General features: G+C 45.2%; 1 protein-coding gene across 3 annotated transcripts in view; it reads left to right on the plus strand.

The window, feature by feature from the left end:
- Positions 1–25,497, plus strand: part of LOC147033387 (uncharacterized) — a 103,135-nt gene that overhangs the window by 39,471 nt on the left and 38,167 nt on the right. The window contains exon 3 of one of the 3 annotated variants that reach the window (XR_015051180.1): positions 9,904–9,990. The exons of the other annotated variants lie outside the window; for them this stretch is intronic. The gene's annotated coding sequence lies outside the window, so the exon portion shown is untranslated. Of the gene's footprint in view, positions 1–9,903; positions 9,991–25,497 lie in introns of those variants that run through there. 3 annotated transcript variants of the gene reach the window in all.

The following is a 25,497-nucleotide window of genomic DNA, read 5'->3' on the forward strand; positions in this document are numbered from 1 at the left end:
CTACCGCATGCGTATGAGGTCACAATTCTACTGCTTCCACCGATCACAGCACATCCGAATACACCCACATTTCAATTATTGAATGCCGGTCATGCGTTTGCATCAATTTTGCGACAACTTTCCGAATATTGAAACTTGAACAAAAGTGGTCCAAAGTTGTTCAAATGTATTGAAGAGTCCCTGTCGTTACACCTGATCAATATGATGATTGGAGTCCTTCATCCCTTCAACCCTATGCATACTTGAGGGTATTACAGAATCATGTGCTGGACTGATCTTTTTGTCTTTCTCATCTGAGCATCTTTTTTGTTGTTCTCAGATCATCATGATGCTGGGATCCCAGATTACAATCGTGTATATACGATGTTACTTTGACAAATTTGTAATTCAAGTCAAATAATATCCTTGTAATTCCTGTAAAAGTACAATGGTGTCGACTGATACCCCTTATCCCACAAATGATATTGGTATAAGCTCCTTTCATGACAACAACAAAAAAAACACCAAACAAAAAAAAAAACCTCCTTTATATTAACTGCAACAAAATGGAAAAGCTAAAGCGATAGTAGAAAGTCATTTATGATATTATGCAAAATATGATCATCCTACCATCATTACCCATGAGGGAGTGGATAAGGAAGTTGAAGACAATCTTCCAAGACTGTATGTTGCATATGGTGCTCACAGGTGGTGTATGCAGTTTGCACAGGTCTACAACATCTGCCTGTTTTGCAAGGTGAATTAGAAAGAGCAATCAGAGATTACAGACTCTCGCCATGACTTCTTTTGTTTCGTGTTTGTGTGCTGGTGTGCTTGGATTTGTGCAGCCGATGTAGTGAGATTTGAACAACGTAGGTTTATTTTTATACAGTGGACAAGCAGACCTTTTTGGTTTCATTGTATAGATTGACATTTCAATCGTATGTATTGTTTCAGAATCAGATCCGACTAATGCATACAAACATCTGGCTCCTCAGACAGTTATTTCCCTTAATGCATGTCCAGGATAGACCCATCCTCATGTCTGGTGGGATTCTAACTTTGATGCAATCAGAAGGGTATAGAATAGATTCCTTTTCTTATGGGATGGTGTTTTTCTCTTTACGACAGACACATTCATGCACGCGAGATAGCCGTTAGCCAAACGGAGGCTCGTCTACCCCATTTCCATCAGGACACAATGGCTTGGAGGTGGACAATTTATTTACACCTTGGACTTACAGGACATTTGATTAAGCACATCGCAGGCTTTTCCTGAACAGTTATTCTGATGGTCAAATATGGCCGTGGGTCATTTACCACACCCACCTATTTTCCATCGATGTTCGACACCTACATCTTTCACCGACGCTCTTGTTCGTGTCAGGCTGAATGAGGAAGGAATGATCGCGAGGTTGATGGTTGGTCACGTGCAACGATGCGCCAATAGGAAAGGTGGATTTCGCTGAAGTCTGCTTGAAGCTCCGCCCAGACTGGTCACCTATAAAAAGGATTGGGGGGACCATTTTACTGAGAGTTTTAGTGACAGCCTTACAGCTCTGACCGCCGGTGACAGTTTGGAACAGTTGGTGACAGCTGGTTACAACTCCTCAGAGTGCCTCACAGTGCCTCAGCACCTTACAGCTTCTTACAGCTCCTCACAGCACCTTACAGTGCCTTGCAGCTCCTTACAGCTCTCCGTTGGTTGCGGCTCCTGGTGGCTCCTGATGGTTGGACCGTTCTTGCTGGTTCTGATAGTACCTGATTCTTGGCGTCCCTGGTTCCTGGAGGTGACGACGTGACGCGAATTGGTGTTCAAGCCTGCTTACAGGTGGGTTCATGGCGAGGCAGGGAGCTGGCAGCAGACCAAGGCACGCTCACACATTTTGGGACATTTTATTTGACGCACGCCGACTTCTAGCTTGGTAAGCCGAGACCAGATTTCTTCCCCCCCTGAATGATCTGCTGTACCTTTGTCTCATGTTTAATTGTTAAGTAAGGCATAGTGATGAGCAATCTGCTCTTTGTATATTTTTCCATCAATGTCTGTTGAATTCTTTATTTGTTTGAAATTATTTTGATTGATTTGAATTTACTTATATTTACCACAAGGAAATAAAAAGTTCTTCAGTTTATTTATTTTTCTGATTAATAAATTCCTTGTTGACATTTTAACCTGTCCGTGCTTGTCCATTCATTCAATTGATCCAGCATTATCCGAACCTAGATAGACTGGGAGGTAGTTCCTCAAACTAATTAACCTGTCACAATCGGCGTGCACCAGCGGTAAACGCTCAGCCGCCTTACTTAAGATCTAATGAAGATAAGATTGGTGCATCTCCGAGGGCGCGCTCCTCATTCAGGAAGCCACGTGACCTCCAGTTAAACGGCAAAATTAGACGGTGGATGCTGGAACCTGTGGTTAACTGATTGGTGTTCGTGGGTGTAAAGCAATCCACCGTACCATGAAGTTAATTGTGAGCAGTGGCCCCAGGTCCGGCTCTTCCGAGGAGAAACGGGGATTAACCTCCTCATAATACACTCGGTACCCGTGGCCATAACAGTATTTTATAGACGTACGTACATATTTTATCGATGCAGCACACATATTTTACTGTCTTTGGTATGACTCAGCCGGGGTCAGCTGGGGTTTTAACTACCGATATCCAAGACTTAGAGCGGATGCTCTAACATTTCGCCACCGCGTCTGGTCACATTTTTAACTAGAGGGGGAGCACTCGGTAGAGTGCAAAACCTCCGCTGCCAATACTGCTGGGTCACTTAAGTGAACCTGATATCCCATTCATTGTAGGTCAAAATGGATCAGACTCTACTGAACCACGATTGAATAAACTAAACTAGATCGACGCACATGTAGAAATGCCCAAAAAATAAAATCGAAATTTTTTTGAAAAAAAAGGTGCAAATTTTTTTTTTCTCCAACAATTTTTTTTGGGGGGGGTTGGAAATCACTTAAAACATGTAGAAATGCAAAAAAAAAATTCAAATATTTTTCAAATAAAATCGAATTTTTTTTGAAAAAAAGTTGCAAATTTTTTTTTTTTTTCTCAAACAAATTAATTTTTTGGGGATTGGAAATCACTTAAAACATGTAGAAATGCAAAAACAAAAATTCAAATATTTTTTCAAAATGGCCGCCATATTGGACTTTGGACCAACTCCAAAATCTAATGGCATGATCCTTGGACCATACCAACCCCCCCCCCCCCACCAAGTTTCGTCGAAATCCGTCCAGGAGTTTTTCCGTAATACTGTTCACAAACAAACAAACAAACAGACAGGGGTGAAAACAGTAACCACGGTCCATCTTCGATGGCGGAGGTTAATAATACATCCTCAATCGGCACACTGACATTGTAATAGTACGTATTTTATAGACGTACTGGCATTCTAATTGTACATACTGTACCTTAGAGAGGTGCAGTCAGGTCAGGTATGGGAGCATGTGCCAGAACAGCGCGTCGCTGCGTCCACTTTCCGCCGGTACTCCAGGGGCCTCCGTCTAGCCATCCCCCAGGCAGATGCCAGGCCCATCCCCATCTCCTTGAGATGATGGTCAACCTGCTGCAACCAGGAGGCACGTTTTCGGCCCACTGGCCTCCTCCACTCATGAGACTCCCTCACTGAGAGAATCTGGTGAGCAGGATCAGCGTCAGGTAAACGAGCCACATGTCCATACAGCCGCAACTGACACTCACGGACCATGCAGGTAACAAATCTCATCCGAGTCTCTCTCAGCAACCTCTCGTTGGACACAAAATCCGACCAGCAATAGCAAAGGATTCTCCGAAGAGACCTGGTACCAAAGGAATTAAGTCTCCGTCTCAGATCCTTGGTCAGAGTCCAAGTCTCGCATCCATAGAGCAAGACTGGAAGTACCAAGGACCTGAAGACTCGGACTTTCGTCCTCCCGCACAGGTACCGGCAGCGCCACACCCCATGATCCAGTGAATCCATGACTCCCCAGGCCTGATCCAGATGTCTATTGACCTCTGGCTCACAGCCAGCAGAGACATGAATATCACTGCCAAGGTAAGTGCATCTCTCCATGACCTCAACATCCTCACCACAAACAGACACAGACAGGACAGCAGCATCCAATATGTCATTGAAAGCCTGGATCTTAGTTTTGACTCAAGAAACCCATAATCCCAGTGGCTCCGACTCCTCATTCAGCACCTCGAGGGCCCCCAAAAGGATATCTAAAGTCTCCGCAAAGATGACTGCATCATCTGTGAAAGCAAGGTCCGAGATCTTGACATTCCCAAACGATGCACCGCAGCTTGATCTTTCCGACATCCTCCCTAAAATCTAGTCCATACAAGTGTTGAAAAGTGTGGGGGCCAGTATATACCCCTGACGATCTCCAGTAACAACTGGAAATAAGTCAGAGATGGCATCACCACACTTCACAGCATTCTCAGGACCAGAGTCTAGTTCAGACATCAGATCGATCAGTTTTGGTGGCACCCCACGAAGACCAAGAATCCTCCAGAGGGCATCCCGATTTACTGAATCGAACGCTTTACAGAGATCAACATAGGCTGCAAGCAGCCCCTGCCGAAACTCTCGTCTGCGTTCGGTGAGGACATGAAGAGCAAGGATACGGTCAATCGTTGACCTCTTTGGTGTAAAGCCTGACTGCTCTGGATGCTGGTGCTCAAGTAGATGGTGGCGAACCCTATCAAGAATTATCCGAGCAAAGAACTTGCCTGGCACCGAAAGCAGCGTCACCCCTCTGTAGTTGTTGCAGTCTTGGCGATCACCTTTCCCTTTCCAGAGAGGGACAACAAGGCCCCTCTTCCAATCATTTGGGATGATGTCTGTGTTCCAGACAGAGCACAAAACTGCATGCAACGACACGAGTGCAGCATTTCCACCAGCCTTGAGAAGTTCAGCATGGATGCCACAGATCCCTGGTGCTTTACCCCGTTTCAACCGGTTCACCGTAGCCTGTGTTTCCACAAGTGAAGGTGGACCACAGTTGATTGGAGGGTCAGCAACAGGGATTGTAAAACCCCTGACGTCCAACTCGACAGCTGGTGGATCAGCCTGGTACAACCGCTCAAAGTTACCGGCCCAGCGGGCCTTCACTGCAGACTCCTCTGTTAAGAGCCCACCACCCTCTGCTCTAACTGCAGTGCTCTGAGGGATGGGCTTGGATGAACGCAATACGCGAATTCCCCTGTAAGCGGGATGAGAATCACCTGTCCACAGGTGATGCTCTACCCCCTCACAGATTCCTCGCACATAGGCCTCCTTGTCCACCCTCAGTGCACGTACAGTTTTACGCCTCAGCTCCCTGAACAGCTCAGCTCTGCCATTCAGCCTGGCCCTGCGACACTGGTCAATGGTATCCAGTGTCCCTTGAGAGACAAAATTCTTCTTTGCCCTGTGGTGATTTCCAAGACATCCACCGGCAATATCAAGAACGGTGATCTTGAAGGCGCTCCACAACTCTTCAGGACCCCCCAAAGCACCCAGACCCCCCAAGTGCCCACTCAGCCTGTTCGCAAACTCCTCAGCTACTCTCTCATCCCTGAGCTTGCCAACATCCAGCCTAGGCTGGGATGGTACCATTCTCCAGGATTTAAGGTGCAGCTTTATAGTTGCTACAACAAGCCGGTGGTCAGTATTGAGGAACTGAGCACTCCGGTAGACCCTGCAGTTCTGGATCATCCTCCAGCGACCGTCAATGAGGACATGGTCAATCTCCTTTGCCACACCGCCAGCGTTGGAATACCAAGTCCGGTGATGAGCTTGTGGGCGCTGAAACCATGAACCAGCCACCCTAAGTCCATGACTTCTTGCAAAGCCAAGGAACTTAGTGTTATTCTGGTTCATAGTTCCTGACCCATGGGGACCAACATATCTAATAACCATCCCTATCAGTTCCAGTCGATGCATTGAAATCCCCCAAGACTAGAAGTGTATCTCGTCTGGGGCACTGATCAACCACAGACTCGAGCGTGGTGTAGAATGCGTCCTTCACGGTGAGATCACTCACCTCAGTCGGAGCATAGACAGAGACTAGGGAAATGACACCTAAGGAGTGACGAATCCTTAGTCTCATAATATGCTTGTTGACCGGTGTTACCTCAATTATCATTGGAGTCAGCTTATTTGACACAGTGACAGCAACTCCTTGAGTATGGTAACCATCAGAGTGACCAGACCAATCGTAGGTGTAACCACCCACTATTATCTCGCTGCAATCCGGTCTCCGAACCTCAGAGAGTGCTGCAATACCGATGTCCAAACGCTTGAGCGCAGATGATAACAGAGACAGGTGATCATCCTCTCTTAGGGATAGGACATTCCAGGCACCCACCCAAAGGGACCACCTCAGGTTAACCCAAGGAGACCACCGTCTGGTGGACGACACCTCAGCACCACTCTGACACACTCTCCCACAATCTGATCCAGGGATGTTACCCTGTGGTTTCCCTCCTTTCATCAAGGATTGGGGGTCCCGAAAGCTTTACCCCAATCCCGCCATCCGGTGAGCTGCCCTGCGAAGGGAAGCTGCACAGAAGGTACTCCCACGGAGTGGGTTTTCAGATTTTTTGCGCTTTTGTGTTTTGCGGAATGAAGGGTTTTACGGTGGTCGGAGTGCAAATCCTGCCACCAACCTCCTAATAAAAAAGTAACCCAACTGCAGGAGGACGTCCGCAGACACAGTTGGGCACCAGATATAGATGGCCGTTGGCTCACAAGGAGCTCCTCCTCCCTTTGAGGTGCAGTACTCTATTTAAAAATGACAACATGCAATACTGGCTCCCACCAGGTGACATTTGTGGCCAACCTCAGCACATTATGCATGGACAGACAAACCTAATGGATCCAAATGCAATATTCTCTACGTCTTGGGAAATGACCGAACTATTAGTCCAGTGACAGCAAAGTTTGTTAGTTTGGTTATATAAAAACATTACCCAAAGACGTGTCCGACTGATGACACCTGGGATTGGGGTTTTCCAAGATGGCCACTGCTGCCTTAATAAAAAAAGAAATCCCCTTTTTCACCATAACTTTGAAACTAAAGGACTTTGGAAGGGGCAACCAGTGTCTATCCCCACCTTGTCAAGCTCATACTTTCTGCTGATACTGGTGCTGTAAGGAATAAACTCATACTTGACCATATTCACAGGAGGGCTGCCACCAACATTATCAAAATCACCATAGAGATGCAACAAGTCTGTGACCACAATTTCAGGATCATGCTTCAAGATCATTATGTCCTTATGGTGATTGAGATCCCACATGAGGTCATTCAGGAAAATATTGAAAACAGGAAAAAATACTGAACAATCACAATGTTTAAGCACCCTAAAATTTCAAGTAGATGACGCATTGGTCTAGAGTCTAGACTTTCTCATTCAATGCCCTGCAGTATGTAATGTTTCCTGAAAATTTGAACCACCATTTTACTGTCATCGCTTCTCAACATTTCAGTCATTGAAAAGTCCTCGACACTGGCACAGTGCTGTGCACTTGAGTCTTGTACATAAAGGTTCGGTCTTGCATCCACAGTTGAGAAGTTGCCGGCAAGTTTTTGAAGCATCGAGTACTGTGTTCCAAAGAGGTTCCCATTGACTGTCCTTTTGAATCCAACAAAATCTCTCTGGACGAGGCAAGTTATGCTCAGCTTCCAAGCACCTCAGCCAGATACTAGCTGATTCGATTTGTTCGTTCAATCAAAGCAACCTATGTTGGTAGCAGGTTTTGCATCATTGCAATCTTTCGTGGAAGCAGTTCCCATCGTATGTCATTTACATTAGTTGAGCATGACGAGCTATCATAAAGAGTCCATGTAAAGTTTTCTATGAATTTGAAGTATGCGATTTGACACTCATTGGCTCCAATAAGTTGAGGGTAGAATACATGAATGCCTCCGTCAATGGTGGAAATGACTTCCAAGCTTCCCTTCTCCTTCAATGACTCCTGGAAATGACTCCTTCAGGGTGTCAGTGTTGTACACATCCCATACCACATCAATTCCTTTACCGTTCTGAAGTTAATAATTGCTGCAGAGCCTCAAATTATCCTTGGTGTCCTGGCCAAATGGTGAAGCATCCACTCTTGGGAGTGAATGTAGCATTGCTGGACCATCAAACACTTTGGCAACAAAGCTGGCTGGGGCTTCTGGCTTCTCGCAGCCCAAGAGATTCAGTAGTTGGGACTTGCAGATTGGTGATCGAAGTTTGCCAGAGTCACTCAGACATGGAGGCCATGGGTGGTTTTCATGCATAAAGAACTTTTCCCAGTTTCCATCATGCACCTGACAAGCTAAAGAGGCTATAGTCGCTCTTAATGGCTTCCATTTGTTCCTTGGTCTTTGATTTACTTCTTGCAATGGGCTGCTTAAAGATAAAAGATGTCATTCCTTTTGATTGGCTCATAAATGGACTAATTACGTTTGATTATAATGCTCTTGACGTACAGTACTCTTTGTACTTTTCTTTTCCAAGCTTTTCCATGCTGCGGAAGGTGTTTACCACATCTCCAGACATGATTATCAATGGACATTAGCCCCTGTTTCCTCAAAAAAGAGATTACCCATTGACATGATTGTCGCACAGAGCTTGTTCAGCTGTGCCTCAAAGTTTTGCTGTGTTGAGAGGCCTTCCTGGTGGCTCCCTTGAAATCATGGGTATAGTCAATGGTTGCACCTCCCCAAGTCCTTTAGTTTAAAAGTTCCGGTGAAAAAGGTGAATTTTGATAATGGAGGCTGTGGCCATCTTGGAAAACACCAATCCGGGAGTCGTAAGTCAGGCACCTCCCTGTAGAATGTTTTGATGTGGCCGAATTTACAACTGTACCAAGTTTGGTGCTTTGGTCCGGCGTTTTCAATCTCCACCAAATTTGGAGCTGGACTATATGCAAAGATACGGTCCTTTCGGCGATGAATCATTCCACCAAAGACATGGGTTATGTCCTGCTGTACGATGGCTATTCAGCTGTCCTTCATTTAGCACAATTGCACTTCTCTCAAGGCGGGTTGCGGAAAAGGTGATAGCAGGAAATAACACAGATTCAACATGTTACCTCGTCTGAACTTGAGTCCACTGGAGGATGAAGGCCTTCCTCAAAACTGTCCATTTTGTTCTACTCAAAGCAATTTGAAGTCATTGTATTCCAGTGGATGATCATAAAATGCAAAATCTGATTATCCTTTTGCCATGAGCATTAGTGAGAGAGTTGATACAGAGGTTGAAGCACGCTAGAAGAGTTTCTCAGCAGATCAGACAGTGACAGGACCAGTAGCCAGAGCCTGAAAGTAAAGAAGATGAGACTTAGGACAAGTATTAAGGCAGGGGTCATTTAGTCAGAGAGTCGTTAATGCATGGAATGGTCATGCTAGAAAGGTTGTAGTAGCAGAAATAATCGATTGGTTTAAATTGTAGGTTGCTTGTGTGAAGATGGGTGATGTGTAGTTTCTGGGGTTGGTGGAGTGCAGGCATGATGGGCCAAATGGCCTCCTCTTGCGCCAAATTTCTTTGTACTGTATATCCTTGTAAAGCTTACAAGATTGCATAATGCACGTGGTGCTCACAGGTTATGTATGCATGGGTCTACATAACAACAAAGTTTGGGTCTGTCTTCTGGAAGTTAAATAGTGAACCGATGCAATGACACAGTCCTCTCAATGATTAATCATTCCACCAGAGAGATGGGTGATGACTTTCTGTATGGTGGACATTAAACAGAACTCCATTTTGTGCAATTGCACTTCTCAGATGGCATGCGTGTATCTAATGCAGAGATATGCGAAACTATTACATCCAGAACACTTTCTCTTAAGTGGTGTTTTGTCAAAAGACAAACTTTATATAGTCCAATTGTATCAATGTATATTTGATAAGCTAATAACATATTTTGATTCTTCATACCAACTGGCAGATTTACCCGGCGTGGCGCGGGAAGAGAAACATGAATAATGAAATGGAAGACCAAACAAGAATCCAAAGAAGTAAAGACCAAAGATGGAGTCATCAGGAGGAAACTGGACAGGATTCGGGTTTCAGTCGTTACTCCACAACCCTCAAACCCATCCAGGCATAGTCAAGTGAGCCTTACAGAAAAAATTCTGCAAAAATTCACTTTTCCTCCGAGCCCTGTTTTTCATGATGTGGCCAGCGAGCCACTGGCGGCCCCTGGTGGCCTCGAGTGTGGCCCCTGACATGCAGGGAATAATACACAATGTGAAACACCCCATCATAATCCACCATAAATACTATCAGATTGACCCAATGGTTTAAAATGAGTGTTCCAATGCAAAGCGTAAAAGTAACATCACTACATGAGTAGATAGCAGCATGCAAACAAGTATGGTTGCAGTCCATTAACCAAAAGTTTAAAAAAAAGTATGTGGAGGCGGGGTCAAACAGCAGCCATTTTGGAGTAGTGCAGATGGTGTGGCGGCTCTCACACTGATGTGTTATCGGCAAAAGTGGCCCCCTTCTAAAAAAATGATTGCTGCCTGAGATATAGATAATGAAAGAGAGAGAAAGAGTAAAAGAGATGAAAGAGAAGGAAAAGCAAGAATTAGAATTAAAAGAGAATTGTGAAAATAAATAAATAATAAAATTGCAAAGAAGTGTGGAAGAAGCAACACTTTGTGGCCAAAGGAAATTTGGAAATTGTAATACCCTCTGTCACCACCACCAGGTGGCGCTACACGGTACACATTTACATGGAAAATTTACGCACCCACCCCACCTCCCACACCCTCGCATGAGGCCATTACCACATATCTTATATTACACCCACTCCCCCCCCCCCACCCACAAAGTTGTATTTGTACCTCGAGTTTGGAATTTGCAGCGTAAAAGATGTGGCCGTGTATTGAACACATGCAAACAAAGAGGGGGGAGAGAGAGAGAGAGAGAGAGAGAGAGAGAGAGAGAGAGAGAGAGAGAGAGAGAGAGAGAGAGAGAGAGAGAGAGACAGAGAGAGAGAGAGAGAGAGAGAGAGAGAGAGAGAGAGAGACAGAGACAGAGAGACAGACAAGCCGGGAGGCGGCGATGGGTCGCCGAGCGTGGAAACTATAAGATATAGAGCAAAATGGATGTCATATAGCGGATAGGGAATCACCTTAAGATTATGCATATCAAATCTCATCCAGTTCCATCCACTGATAACTACTCGGTATCCATTTGAATGAAAAGTACCGAAAATGCGGTTTGAAATCGGAAATCCCCAAAGTTCGAGGGGGTGCTGTGGGTGAACAAAGATCTAAATCGAAAATCCGACTCGATCCTTTGAGCACAATGTATACCAGACGATTATTGTGAATTTTCATGACCATCTGACCATAACCCTAGGAGGAGTAGCATTTGGCGCGAAGGCACCTCCAGCTCTCACATATTATCGATTTTTGCACTAATTGACCTTTGACCCCTGACCTAAGCGAAATCGGTCAATATGTCCCGAGGCAAAGTTGTAATACTCATTGAGTACCATGAACCTGCAAAGTTTCATTCGTATCGATGCACTCACCTGGTCGCTAGGGGGCCTTCAATTTTCGCCAATTTTCGCGCATACCCTAATTGTAGGGGTCGCTGCGGGTAAAGTATTCCATATATATCACAAAAACCGGAACATATTTGATAGAGCATCACCTGTAGATCATTCGTGCCAAATTTCATAACCCTGCGTGGGATAATGGCTTTCGGAATTGATTTCGCGTGAATGGTACCGATTTTGAAGGTTTTTCGGTTGTTGCAAGGGAACCAAAGCGTCCCTAGCAGGTCAGGTCAGGTATGGGAGCATGTGCCAGAACAGCGCGTCGCTGCGTCCACTTTCCGCCGGTACTCCAGGGGCCTCCGTCTGGCCATCCCCCAGGCAGATGCCAGGCCCATCCCCATCTCCTTGAGATGATGGTCAACCTGCTGCAACCATGAGGCACGTGGTCAGCCCACTGGCCTCCTCCACTCATGAGACTCCCTCGCTGAGAGAATCTGGTAAGCAGGATCAGCGTCAGGAAAACGAGCCACATGTCCATACAGCCGCAACTGACACTCACGGACTATGCAGGTAACAAATCTCATCCGAGTCTCTCTCAGCAACCGCTCATTGGATACAAAATCCGACCAGCGATAGCCAAGGATTATCCGAAGAGACCTGGTACCAAAGGAATTAAGTCTTCGTCTCAGATCCTTGATCAGAGTCCAAGTCTCGCACCCATAGAGCAAGACTGGAAGTACCAAGGACCTGAAGACTCGGACTTTCGTCCTCCCGCACAGGTACCGGCAGCGCCACACCCCATGACCCAGTGAATCCATGACTCCCCAGGCCCGACCCAGACGTCTATTGACCTCTGACTCGCAGCCAGCAGAGACATGAATATCACTGCCAAGGTAAGTGAATCTCTCCACGACCTCAACATCCTCACCACAAACAGACACAGACAGGACAGCAGCATCCAAGATGTCATTGAAAGCCTGGATCTTAGTTTTGACTCAAGAAACCCGTAATCCCAGCGGCTCCGACTCCTCATTCAGCACCTCGAGGGCCCCCAAAAGGATGTCTAAAGTCTCCGCAAAGATGACTGCATCGTCTGCAAAATCAAGGTCCGAGATCTTGACATTCCCAAACGATGCACCGCAACTTGATCTCTCCGACATCCTCCCTAAAATCCAGTCCATACAAGTGCTGAAAAGTGTGGGGGCAAGTACACATCCCTGACGAACTCCAGTAACAACTGGAAATAAGTCAGAGATGGTACCACCACACTTCACAGCACTCTCAGTACCAGAGTAGAGTTCAGACATCAGATCGATCAGTTTTGGTGGCACCCCACGAAGACCAAGAATCCTCCAGAGGACATCCCAATTCACTGAATCGAATGCTTTACAGAGATCAACATAGGCTGCAAGCAGCCCCTGCCGAAACTCTCGTCTGCGTTCGGTGAGGACACGAAGTGCAAGGATACGGTCAATCGTTGACCTCTTTGGTGTAAAGCCTGACTGCTCTGGACGCTGGTGCTCAAGCAGATGGTGGCGAACCCTATCAAGAATTATCCGAGCGAAGACCTTGCCTGGCACTGAGAGCAGCGTCACCCCTCGGTAGTTGTTGCAGTCTTGGCGATCACCCTTCCCTTTCCAGAGAGGGACAACAAGGCCCCTCTTCCAGTCAGTTGGGATGATGCCTGTGTTCCAGGAAGAGCACAAAACTGCATGCAACGACACGAGTGCAGCATTTCCACCAGCCTTGAGAAGTTCGGCATGGATGCCACAGATCCCTGGAGCTTTGCCCCGTTTCAACTGGTTCACCGCAGCCCGTGTTTCCGCAAGCGAAGGTGGACCACAGTTGATTTGAGGGTCAGCAACAGGGATTGTAACACCCTTGACGTCCAACTCGACAGCTGGGGGATCAGCCTGGTACAACCGCTCAAAGTAACCGGCCCAGCGGGCCTTCACTTCAGACTCCTCTGTCAAGAGCCTACCACTCTCTGCTCGAACTGCAGTGCTCCGAGGGATGGGCTTGGATGAACGTAATGCGCGAATTCCCCTGTAAGCGGGACGAGAATCACCTGTCCACAGGTGATGCTCTACCCCCTCACAGATTCCTCTCACATCGGCCTCCTTGTCCACCTACAGTGCACGTACAGTTTTATGCCTCAGCTCCCTGAACAGCTCAGCTCTGCCATTCAGCCTGGCCCTGCGAGTCTGATCAATGGTATCCAGTGTCCCTCGAGAGACAAAATTCTTCTTTGCCCTGTGGTGAGTTCCAAGACATCCACCGGCAACATCAAGGACGGTGGTCTTGAAGGCGCTCCACAACTCTTCAGGACCTCCCAAAGCACCCAGACCCCCCAAGTATCCACTCAGCCTGTTCGCAAACTCCTCAGCTACTCTCTCATCCCTGATCTTGGCAACATCCAGCTTAGGCTGGGATGGTACCATTCTCCAGGATTTAAGGTGCAGCTTTAGAGTTGCTACAACAAGCCTGTGGTCAGTATTGAGGAACTGAGCACTCCGGTGGACCCTGCAGTTCTGGATCATCCTCCAACGACCGTCAATGAGGACTTGGTCAATCTCCTTTGCCACACCGCCAGCGTTGGAATACCAAGTCCAGCGATGAGCTTGTGGGCGCTGAAACCATGAACTAGCCACCCTAAGTCCATGACTTATTGCAAAGTTAAGGAACTTAGTGCTATTCTGGTTCATAGTTCCTGACCCATGGGGACCAACACACACCTCATAACCATCCCTATCAGTTCCTGTCGATGCATTGAAATCCCCCAAGACTAGAAGTGTATCTCGTCTGGGGCACTGATCAACCACAGACTCGAGTGTGGCGTAGAATGCATCCTTCACGGTGAGATCACTCGCCTCAGTCGGAGCATAAACAGAGACCAGGGAAATGACACCTAAGGAGTGACGAATCCTTAATCTCATAATACGCTCGTTGACCGGTGTTACCTCAATTATCATTGTGGTCAGCTTATTGGACACAGCTACAGCAACTCCTTGGGTATGGTAACCATCAGTCCCTAGCAACCATCACAATTTCCAAAGCACTAGGTCATAAGATGTACCTACCACCCGAGTTTGGTCAAAATCCGCCCACGTTTACTACCAATTATGCTGATGACAAACGAACAAACATCCAAACAAACAGACAGAATTACTGACAATAAGGATCACCTATTTCGGCGACCCAACAGACAGACAGACAGACAGACAGATAGACAGACAGACAGAGAGTGAGAGAGAGAGAGAGAGAGAGGTGGAGGGAGAGAGGTGGAGAGAGGTGGGGAGAGGTGGGGAGAGAGACAGAGAGAGAGAGAGAGAGAGAGAGAGAGAGAGAGAGAGAGAGAGAGAGAGAGAGAGAGAGAGAGAGAGAGAGAGAGAGAGAGAGAGAGAGAGAGAGAGAGAGAGACAGAGAGAGAGAGAGAGAGAGAGAGAGAGAGAGAGACAGAGACACAGAGACACAGAGAGACAGAGAGACAGAGAGACAGAGAGACAGAGAGACAGAGAGACAGAGAGACAGAGAGACAGAGAGACAGAGAAACAGAGAAACAGAGAAACAGAGACTGACTGTTTCATCTTTGAAAAATACCAAAACACCCACACCCAAAACAAGTTAAAACAGCAGCAATGAAGACATCATGCCAATCAATATTTGAGAAACAAAGAGACAGAGAAAAGAAAGGGTACAACTGGACTTAGACCCTTATTACCAAATACCAAATACCAAATCCCCATCAACTCCATTGTACAAAGAATTTGCCACCTAAGTTTGCTCAAATTCTGATAATTTTCCCTTATGTTTAAAAAAAAAACGAAACTCAAGTTTAATCCGAGTAGCCAGGATGTTCTTCAAAAGCAACAATAGCTTACAATTCCTTTCCGACAAACCTTCGAGTTTCACCTTCCAAGTCTTAGATATCACAATCTTTGCCTGAGCCGACAAAAAATTGGCCAAAGTTGCTTCCTTTCTCAACCCAGGCAAGGACTTGACACCAAAAATGAAAACTGTAAAATCAAAACACAGAGATAAATTGCTGAACAGTTCCCTTAACAACTGAAATGAAGAAATTAAATGCCTACACTCAACATACGCATGGAAAAGAGTTTGAGCTACACCACAAAAAGGACATTAATCAGGTATCAATTCAGAAAAAAAGTGTAACATGATTTGTGGGTAGAATCCCAATGGGCTAGCCTCCACTGAAGGTCCTCAGTTATTTTGGGTATAAGCCTTTGATAAAAACTGTCCCATTGATGTTGAGAGGAGGATACATCTGGTAGCAAGCACGCCCACTTCCTATCGTTCAATTCAGGAATGGGACACTAAACTCACACAAGCCTGATACAAGTTTCGCTGTTCATCCGGAGATAATGAGTGGGAGGCCTTCCAAAGGAGAGGAATTGGAATTTTATAGACCGAGTGGGTCGTACAATTATTTGGAGAAAGCACAAGATCTGGAAAAGGAGGTGACGGCGGCACCGGTGCAGGGAACACTTCCTCCCCGGGGAGAACTTCCTCCCCATATAGGTTCTTGTCATGGAACCTTTTCAAAGCACCACCTAGCACAAGAGAAACGTCTCTTGCTGACCTAATGCTCACAGCTTCCGCCAAAGCAGCAGCACTCATCCAATTTCCTGCACCATTCAACTGATCATATACTCTCCGAATGTTTTTCCCGACAAATTTCTCAACGAAACTTCCATCTTTCAGAATACTTTCGAATCATGGAACGTTAAAGAGGGTGTGGACGTCCACTTTCGAATAGTGGACACAAGAACATATATTTTAGGTACGACTTTAAACGCTTGCCAAATGTTCAGCATACGGGAGTAGAAGGTCGGTAGTTGTGTGAGGTCCAAGTGTTGGACATCAATCAGGAAGACATCCTGCGAGTAGCCCTGGGCACCAGATCGGCACAAAAGAGAGTTGGCCAGAAACCTCTCCAAACGAGAGAGAGAGAGAGAGAGAGAGAGAGAGAGAGAGAGAGAGAGAGAGAGACAGAGAGAGAGAGAGAGAGAGAGAGAGAGAGAGAGAGAGAGAGAGAGACAGAGAGAGAGAGAGAGAGAGAGAGAGAGAGAGAGAGAGAGAGAGAGAGAGAGAGAGAGAGAGAGAGAGAGAGAGAGAGAGAGAGAGGCAGAGAGAGGAAGCCAGGCACGAAGGTCCATGTAGCAGGCACTTAATCGCAGTCATACGAAATGCCATAATCTTCCTGATGAAGTCCGCAAAGCCTTGACCTCCTTTGTCCAAGGGAAGACTCAGCACTCCAGGATGAACCCAGTGTTTTCCGCTCCAAAGGAGGTCCATTAGAATTCTCTGTATGTTTTTCACCAAACTCTCTGGTGAGTGCACCACCTTGAAACGATGCCAAAGCATGGATGCCTCCAGATTGTTCAGAACCAAACATGCATCCCTATATGAAAGTTGAACAACAAAACCTCTCCACTTCATCAGTCTTTGCTCAAGGGCATCCACTACACCCTCCCAGTTCTTCTTTTCCACAGTTTCATTTCTGAGAAACACCTCCCAGGTATTTTATACCTTCAAAACTCCATCTGAGCTGAAGTGGAAGGGAAGGCAAGGATCCACTGGCTTGACCCTTCCACAAGGCCTGGCTTTTGCTCCAATTTATGACAGCTCTTTTTGCTTTGTTAAATACCTCCAAGTTCTCTTCAACCAAGCCTACACCTTTGGAATCTTTCATCAAAACACAAATGTCACCTGTATAAGCTGATAACTTAACTTCATGCTCTGCCGACACATTTAAGCCTTCAAGAGATTTCCTCAACACTATCAATAGGGGTTCAATTCTCAAGGCATATAAAATTCCAGATAAAAGGCAGCCCTGACGGACCCCCCTCTCAATCTTTACAGGTGGGACCAGTTCGTTATTAACTTTAAATAATGAATAAATTTGATTGCATAACAACTTAACGTAGGAAACAAATCCACCTCCTAAACCAAATTTTTCCAGAATTGTAAATAAATACGTGTGGTGCACCCTATCAAAAACAATTGCCTGATCAAGACGCACCAATCCAATTTCGTCATTATTTATTTTACATACGTACATTCCATAGATCGCAAACCGGGCGTAGTGGCGTGCGCCTGTAATCCGGCTACTCGGAGGCTTGGGTTGGAGGATCGCTTGAGGACGGGAGCTCTGCGCTGGATCGCGCTATGAGAGGGTGTAGGGCAGTCCGGAATCCTTATGGCGAAACTCAATCCTATCCCTGTGTCGTAAGAGACGACCAGGGTTGCGTCAGGAAGGGCATTCGGTGTAAAACCTATGCCAAATCAGTATGCGGATCATAACGGATGATCTGTTGTGGCGACCCCTAACGGGAGCAGCTGAAAGACGAACACAACATCCCATAGATCACGAACAAGGAAGATATTGTCATGAATATGACGGCCGATAACACAAAAACATTGATCACAGTGTATCGAATACACTAAATAATGGGATAAACATGGTACCAAGGCTTTCGCAAAAATCTTATAATCAACGGACACAAGCGAAATAGGCCATCAGCTCGTGATGAGCTGCGGATCTACTTTCTTCGGAAGGAGTGTCACCACTGCTCTACGGCAGCTGAAGGGAAGTTCACCACGTTCAATGCTTTCTTCAGGCACCTTGACAGAGGAGTCCAAAGATCTGTAAAAAAAAAAAAAAAATCCCTCAAATCAATGTTCCGTTTACAATGGGAGTCTCTTAGAAAGGCCTTTATCTCATCATCCGATGGGGATGACTTTCACCTCGTGGGTCTGAGATGGCACTTCTTCCACGTCATCCATTTCTGAGTCCTCTGATGTTGAATCACCCTTTTGCCCCCATGGTGTCACAAAACACTTCTACAACTTGTGAAACTAAAACCTCCTCGCTATTCTCCTCACTATTTCTAGCACTATCTGTTGTACGCCCAACGGGAGTTTGAATGGCAAACTTTTGCATTCTCACTATCTGCCGCGGATTCTGGCGATAGTGGTTCATCCGCACGAGGAGGCTGAAGAGCCACGACGGCATCTCGACTGCCTGACCCAGATTCAGGCACAGGAGGATCATGCACCAGGAGGCTATTCCAATTAGGTAATTTGCAGCCCCCTGCCCCCCCCCCCCAATCTCTTTCAACATCCTCACATTGCTCCTCACGACCTTCTACGTCCAAACCCAGGCCATTCCCGAAGGCCTTTGGACAACTCTCCATTGAGTTCAACTCCTCATTCCCATTCTTCAAACCCATGTAAGCGCTTCTCCTAAAGGACATCACATGCATCGCATCGTCCGGTTTGATTCCCAAGGGAATCATCAGCATCTGTGAAACATCGTTCCGTACTTTGCCAATGCATCGGTAACCAACTCACTCTTCAAGAAGGGTGGAACCTTAGAGATTGTAGCTTTCCGTGCAGGAGTGTCTAGGGGGTACACCATTAAAAATAACCCCGAGTCCAATACCAAAACCTTGCTCCACTACACGAGCAACCAGATGGACATTTGGCACAAAAACAATAACTCGTTTACTCATTCATGACATAGCGCAGACATTCTCCATCCCAATCGAGTTACCGATACATAACACCCCACTCTCCACGGAAATACCTTCCGGAGAAGTGCAGATGATTCCATGCATGCGAGTCAGAGCCTCTAACGCAGCATAGCCATTTGTATGTGCCACCGCCCTTTCCTCGATGAACGAGCACACCCAAAACCCAAACCACCCCACCCACCAATCCTCGACAGGGAGGGATAAAATGATATATTGAAAGTAAATAACAATACAAAAATAAAACCCACTTCCAAGAAAACCCTCCAAGCCTGCCCCGAATACTACTCAAAGTAATATTACATCATATAAAGACAACAACCATTTTCAAAAAACGGGGTTGCAATGGCAGGGCCTCAAAAAGTCCACCGACACACCTTTAAATGAAACGGTTTCTACAAATATACATATATATATATATACATATATATATATATATATATATATATATATATATATATATATATATATATATATATATATATATACATATATATATATACACATATATATATATATACATATATATATACATATATATATATACATATATATATATATATATATATATATATATATATATATATATATATACATATATATATATATATATACATATATATATATATATACATATATATATATATATATATACATATATATATATATACATATATATATATATATATACATATATATATATATATATATATATATACATATATATATATATATATATATATATATATATATATATATATATATATATGTCTTGGTCTCACAAGTTGCTGGCTCTGTCTCTCTCATCTCGATGAGGAAATGGGGAACGATATGGGAACGAGGTTGCACAAACACAAGACATCAATACATAAACTGAAGGGAAGGAGGGAGGACAAAGAACTAATATATATGCAAATAATTATACTCGTATATATATATATATATATATATATATATATATATATATATATATATATATATATATATATATATATATATATATATATATATATATACATGTAATAGTTGGCAAACTCAAGGATGAGAGAGGAGCTGACGAATTTGCGAACAGGCTGAGTGGAGCTTTGGGGTGTCTGGGTGCTTTGGGGGGTCCTGAAGAGTTGTGGAGTGCCTTCAAGACCACCATCCTTGATGTTGCCAGGAGATGTCTTGGAACTCACTGGAGGGCGAAGAAAAATTTTGTCTCTCAAGGGACACTGGATACCATTGAACAGAGTCGCAGGGCCAGGCTGAATGGCAGAGCTGAGCTGTTCAGGGAGCTGAGGCGTAAAACTGTACGTGCACTGAGGGTGGATAAGGAGGCCTATGTGCGAGGAATCTGGAGAGGGGGTAGAGCATCACCTGTGGACACGTGATTCTCGTCCCGCTTACAGGGGAATTCGCGCATTGCGTTCATCCAAGCCCATCCCTCGGAGCACTGCAGTGAGAGCAGAGGGTGGTAGGCTCTTAACAGAGGTGTCCGAAGTGAAGGCCCACTGGGCCGGTTACTTTGAGCAGTTGTACCAGACTGATCCACCAGCTGTCGAGTTGGATGTCAGGGGTGTTACAATCCCTCTTGCTGATCCTCCAATCAACTGTGGTCCACCTTCTCTGTGAAGCGTTTGATTCAGTGAATCGGGATACCCTCTGGAGGATTCTTGTCTTTGTGGGGTGCCACCAAAACTGATCGATCTGATGTCTGAACTGTACTCTGGTACTGAGCATGTTGTGAGAAGTGGTGATACCATCTCTGACTTATTTCCAGTTGTTACTGGAGTTCGTCAGGGGTGTGTACTGGCCCCCACACTTTTCAGCACTGGTATGGGCTGGATTCTAGGGAAGATGTCGGAGAGATCAAGCTGCGGTGCATCATTTGGGAATGTCAAGATCTCTGACCTTGATTTCACAGATGATGCAGTCATCTTTGCAGACACTCGAGATATCCTTTTTTGTGCCCTCGAGGTGCTGAATGAGGAGTCAGAGCCGCTGGGATTATGAGTTTCCTGGGTCAAAACTAAGATCCAGGCTTTCGGTGACATCTTGGATGCTGCTGTCCTGTCTGTGTCTGTTTGTGGTGCAGATGTTGAGGTCACGTTGAAATTCACTTACCTTGGCAGTGATATTCATGTCTCTGCTGCCTGTGAGTCAGAGGTCAATAGACATCTTGATCAGGCCTGGGGAGTCATGGATTAACTGGATCACAGGGTGTGGCCATGCCGGTACCTGTGCAGGAGGACGAAAGTCCGAGTCTTCAGGTCCTTGATACTTCCAGTCTTGCTCTATGGATGTGAAACATGGACAATGACCAAGGATCTGAGATGGAGACTTAATTCCTTTGGTACCAGGTCTCTTCGGAGAATCCTTGGCTATCGCTGGTTGGACTTTGTGTCCAACGAGCGGTTTCTGAGAGAGACTCAAATGAGATTTGTTACCTGCATAGTCCGTGAGCGTCCACTGTGGCTGTATGGACATGTGGCTCGTTTTCCTGACGCTGATCCTGCTCACCAGATTTTCTCAGCAAGGGAGCCTCGTGAGTGGAGGAGGCCAATGGGCCGACCACGTGCCTCGTGGTTGCAGCAGGTTGACCAGCATCTCAAGGAGATGGGGATGGGCCTGGCATCTGCCTGGGGGATGGGCAGACGGAGGCCCCTGGAGTACCGGCGGAAAGTGGACGCAACGACGCGCTGCTCTGGCGCATGCTCCCATACCTGACCTGACCTATGTATATACATATATGCCTTATATCGGTATATATGTGCATTCACTTGTATTCTGTGTTTGCAAAAATAATCTACTTTCGAAACAATCCATCTCAAAAGAATGTGCAAGTGTGTGGCATTTTATGAAAGGTTCTTCGAACGAGATTCTCACAATCGTCAAAGACATGGCAAAATGCGTCTTACGATATGTACGCATATGTACTGTATATAAATAAATAAATATACATCTATATATTGTTATTTCCTTCCTAACTTGTGTATATACCTGTATGTTGAAGAATAAATGACGTTTCTTGGCATATTGTGATCATCTCATTCCAAAAAGCTCTCTGACAGCCGTAAATTACCTTCCTGCAGGTGCCTTTTCCTTTCCCCCTTTACCCATCCTGACATTTTCTCATGTCCCTTTTTACTAAACCTTGTTCCGTTTTTATCATGAAAAAATAAAGGAAAGGAAGAGCTTAAAAAAGAGCTGACAAGCTGTGCAGTTGCCTCCTTGTAGGCTGATGCCATGACCACTCTGGGGTGGTGCGTTGCCTCATGTGTTCTTGAGTTATAGCATCAGGGCAAATAGGAACGTTATAGCTATATAATTTAAATAGAGTGAGAGCTGGATTGACAGAATTCCTGCTTCTTGTGTCAATCCTTCCTTCTATGTAGATTTACATCCTGTCCACGACGTACAAATTCACCTTCAGCTTGTTTCAGAGAAGAGACAGGCAATTGTGTACGGAGCACTCCTCACCAACTCAGTTTGACATCAGGATGCACATCCACAAAATCATTAGCAAAACCTGGAGCAAATGGCACACCATATGGTGATTTCCTGCTGCTGCTTAAAATAGCGGAACATGGAGCCCAAAGCACGACCAGGTAGGCATGAGCCAAGTTTGCGTCTCTGCGGGCACAGCCACATGCTCATTCAATCGCTACGTGGCTGTGATGGAGCACCGTGGGTGGCAGAGGTGGCCTGCTGGGAAACTGCAAGCCCCAAACATCGACTCTGGACATCAACATCCTGGGAACGGCGCCACCACTCGGTGGGAACGGTTTTGGGGAATAAATGACGTAAAGTGTTGAAATCTTTTGCCAAAATATCTCAGGCGTCAGTAATTTTTTTTTTCTCTATCAGTGGCAGACATATGATCTGTAGGTACCCCTGTCAGTGTAAATCCCAATCCTAAATATATATCTGAAGTCATCTATCTGGTCTTCCACATCACAAGGTATGTGTTTATAACACTATCGTCTGTTATCTATCCCACGGCAGGTCAGAGAACCATTACCCTGAGGAGAGTGCTGCCAAAGCAGCTTCCTGGGCAATTAAATATATTGGGTAATTGCTTCACTCATTGTATACCATCGTATTTGAGAGTGAAATATTCTATTCACAAGGCAATGATTTTTAACTGAACTCAGGCTCAATTGCAGAAAGTCTTCTGCGAAGAAATTCTTTTTGCAGTTCCAACCAAAACAGGTGGTCCAGCAGGACCTGCATGTATTATGGGCACCTCATGAATCATTAGACTTCGGATGTGTAATGCTAACAGTTGGAGATGGATTCAGGTGAATTCACTTCCCCTCCCACCCCCTCTTCCAGGGACCCACTTTCCCTTCTCTGTATTTAATTTTTTTTTCTTGTGGATGTCTTCTCGGAATCGAGTCCGTCTGATGTCCAGAGAATATTGATGTATCATGGTCATCCTGATCAAAACCTTTATGCTGCTCGCATATCAAGATGATTCTTGAATGTTCTAGAGAGATCTTACCAGAAACTCGAGAGATCTTGGAGAAGTCTGTGCTGAACGGAATTGCTTTGAAGACCAGGAATCTGCTTTGGTCACCAGCACCTCCAGATTTAGATCCAAAGGAAAATATTTGGGATGAATAGCACCTGATATCAGTAAAGATGCACATCTACCATAAAAGCAACGGTGCTCAGTCCATGTGAGGAAAATGGTATGAAATATCACTGCATTCCACATCAGGATGCTGCTGTCATCATTCAGGTAAGAAATGGCACAACTTTTTTTTTAATCAACAATGAGCAAGGCTCATTGGAAGACCAAAATGTATGTATAGAGGGAGAGGGGAGAGAGAGGTGAGGGGGAGAGAGGGAGAGGGGGAATTCTGGCAGATGTGACATCCAGTTTGACGTCCTTCCAAGATACGGCACACACATTGATGAATCAACCTGCCAATGAAACACCGGGATGACAATTTATAGCTGGGTCGAGATTTGAACCAAGGCTAGACAGCTAAGTGCGAGCATGCGTACCTCTCGGCTATCCTGCCGTGATGTGGCGATCCATTGCTTTATATAACAACTGAAAACATTTTTTACTCATTGTAATCATCTGATTTACTTTGCCTTCCTAATTCCAGAAATATCCTCACATAGAATTGAGCTGCCGCATCACCATCAAAGCTTAAAGAGTGCTCGCCAAGTGCCTTAACCACTCAAGCCAGCACTCCAATGAAACGGTTGAAGAAACTTTTAAAAATGAAACATTTAATTTTTTTTATATGTATCTATCTATGCCAAAGTGATGGTTCATATAACGAAAGAAGATCGTACAAAAAGGGGAAAGGTAGTATAAAATAAAATTGCATATTTTCTGCGAGCGAAGCACCGACCGCCCGAGGCACCGCACAGCCAAAAGCAGGCGAATGGCTCCTGAAATTTGTTCAAGTCGATCGATATATTCAGTGACAGTGCGATTATTGAAGAGGGCTCACCAAGTCACTTAAGCACTCAAGTAAGCACTCCAATAAAATGGTTGATAAGGAACGGCTGGCTTGGCAAGCGATTAGCAATCACTGATCGGTTATACAAACACCATTCACCCAGAATGTCAAGCAATGGTCGAATTGGACAAATTTACTTTTTAAAGCAGTCAGCAGAACTATGACCGAAGTTACTAAAGAAGTTTAAATTTTGAAATTCAGCTGATATTAAGAGATTCCAGAGCTTATGGCATGAGCGGAAAGGAAATAAAGCCACGAATGCTGGCGTCTCCGGGTGTTTATAAGCATTGCAATGTATCCAGTGATTTGTAGGTATGATGATCAGGCATTCGACGATATGAGGGAGGAAAATGAAGAAAAACAACTGTCGTTAAATTGTTGTGGCTTGTTCCAAGTCAAGAGATTGTTGAGCAGGTCATAAACAACGGCGGCTAAAGACTCTTGCAAGCTCACAGAGGGCTGACCAAGATGGCACACCACCATCTACACAAGGCTTATTGTGGAGTTGTGGTTGCTCCTGATGACTTCCAGGTTCCGAATCCTATCCAAGTTCCTCCTGATGACTCTATCTTTGCTCTTTACTTCTTCGGGTTCCTTCTTGGTCTTCTGTTTCATTTGGTGTTTTTTTTTTCGTGATGAGTGCCCCCTAAATTATCCTCAAAGGGGGTGTTTCATATTAACACAAACACCCAATTTTGATTCATGCACTACCTTTGAGTTCCATTAGTATGCATGCAAAGTTTGGGGCCGCTATGTTTAATAGTTTTGGAGTTATGGAGGAGACAGTCTGATGGACACACACTGACATTAATTATGAAAGATATTTAATCCCAAATATATACCGTATATACAATCGCATGTGAGACATTAGAATGTAGGCTCAGAGGTTAAGCTGGAAGTAAAATACTCTTTATAGAGCATGTGGGTGCTTAAGGCAAATCATGGATGTTGCTAGGGGAGACCATTCCAAGAGAGGTTGCCCCTCCATCTCATGATGCTGTAGGTTT

This window comes from Eptatretus burgeri, chromosome 2, assembly GCF_056783735.1.
Source record: "Eptatretus burgeri isolate ZD-2024b chromosome 2, Ebu_testis_v1, whole genome shotgun sequence".
NCBI classification, from domain to species: Eukaryota; Metazoa; Chordata; class Myxini; order Myxiniformes; family Myxinidae; genus Eptatretus; species Eptatretus burgeri.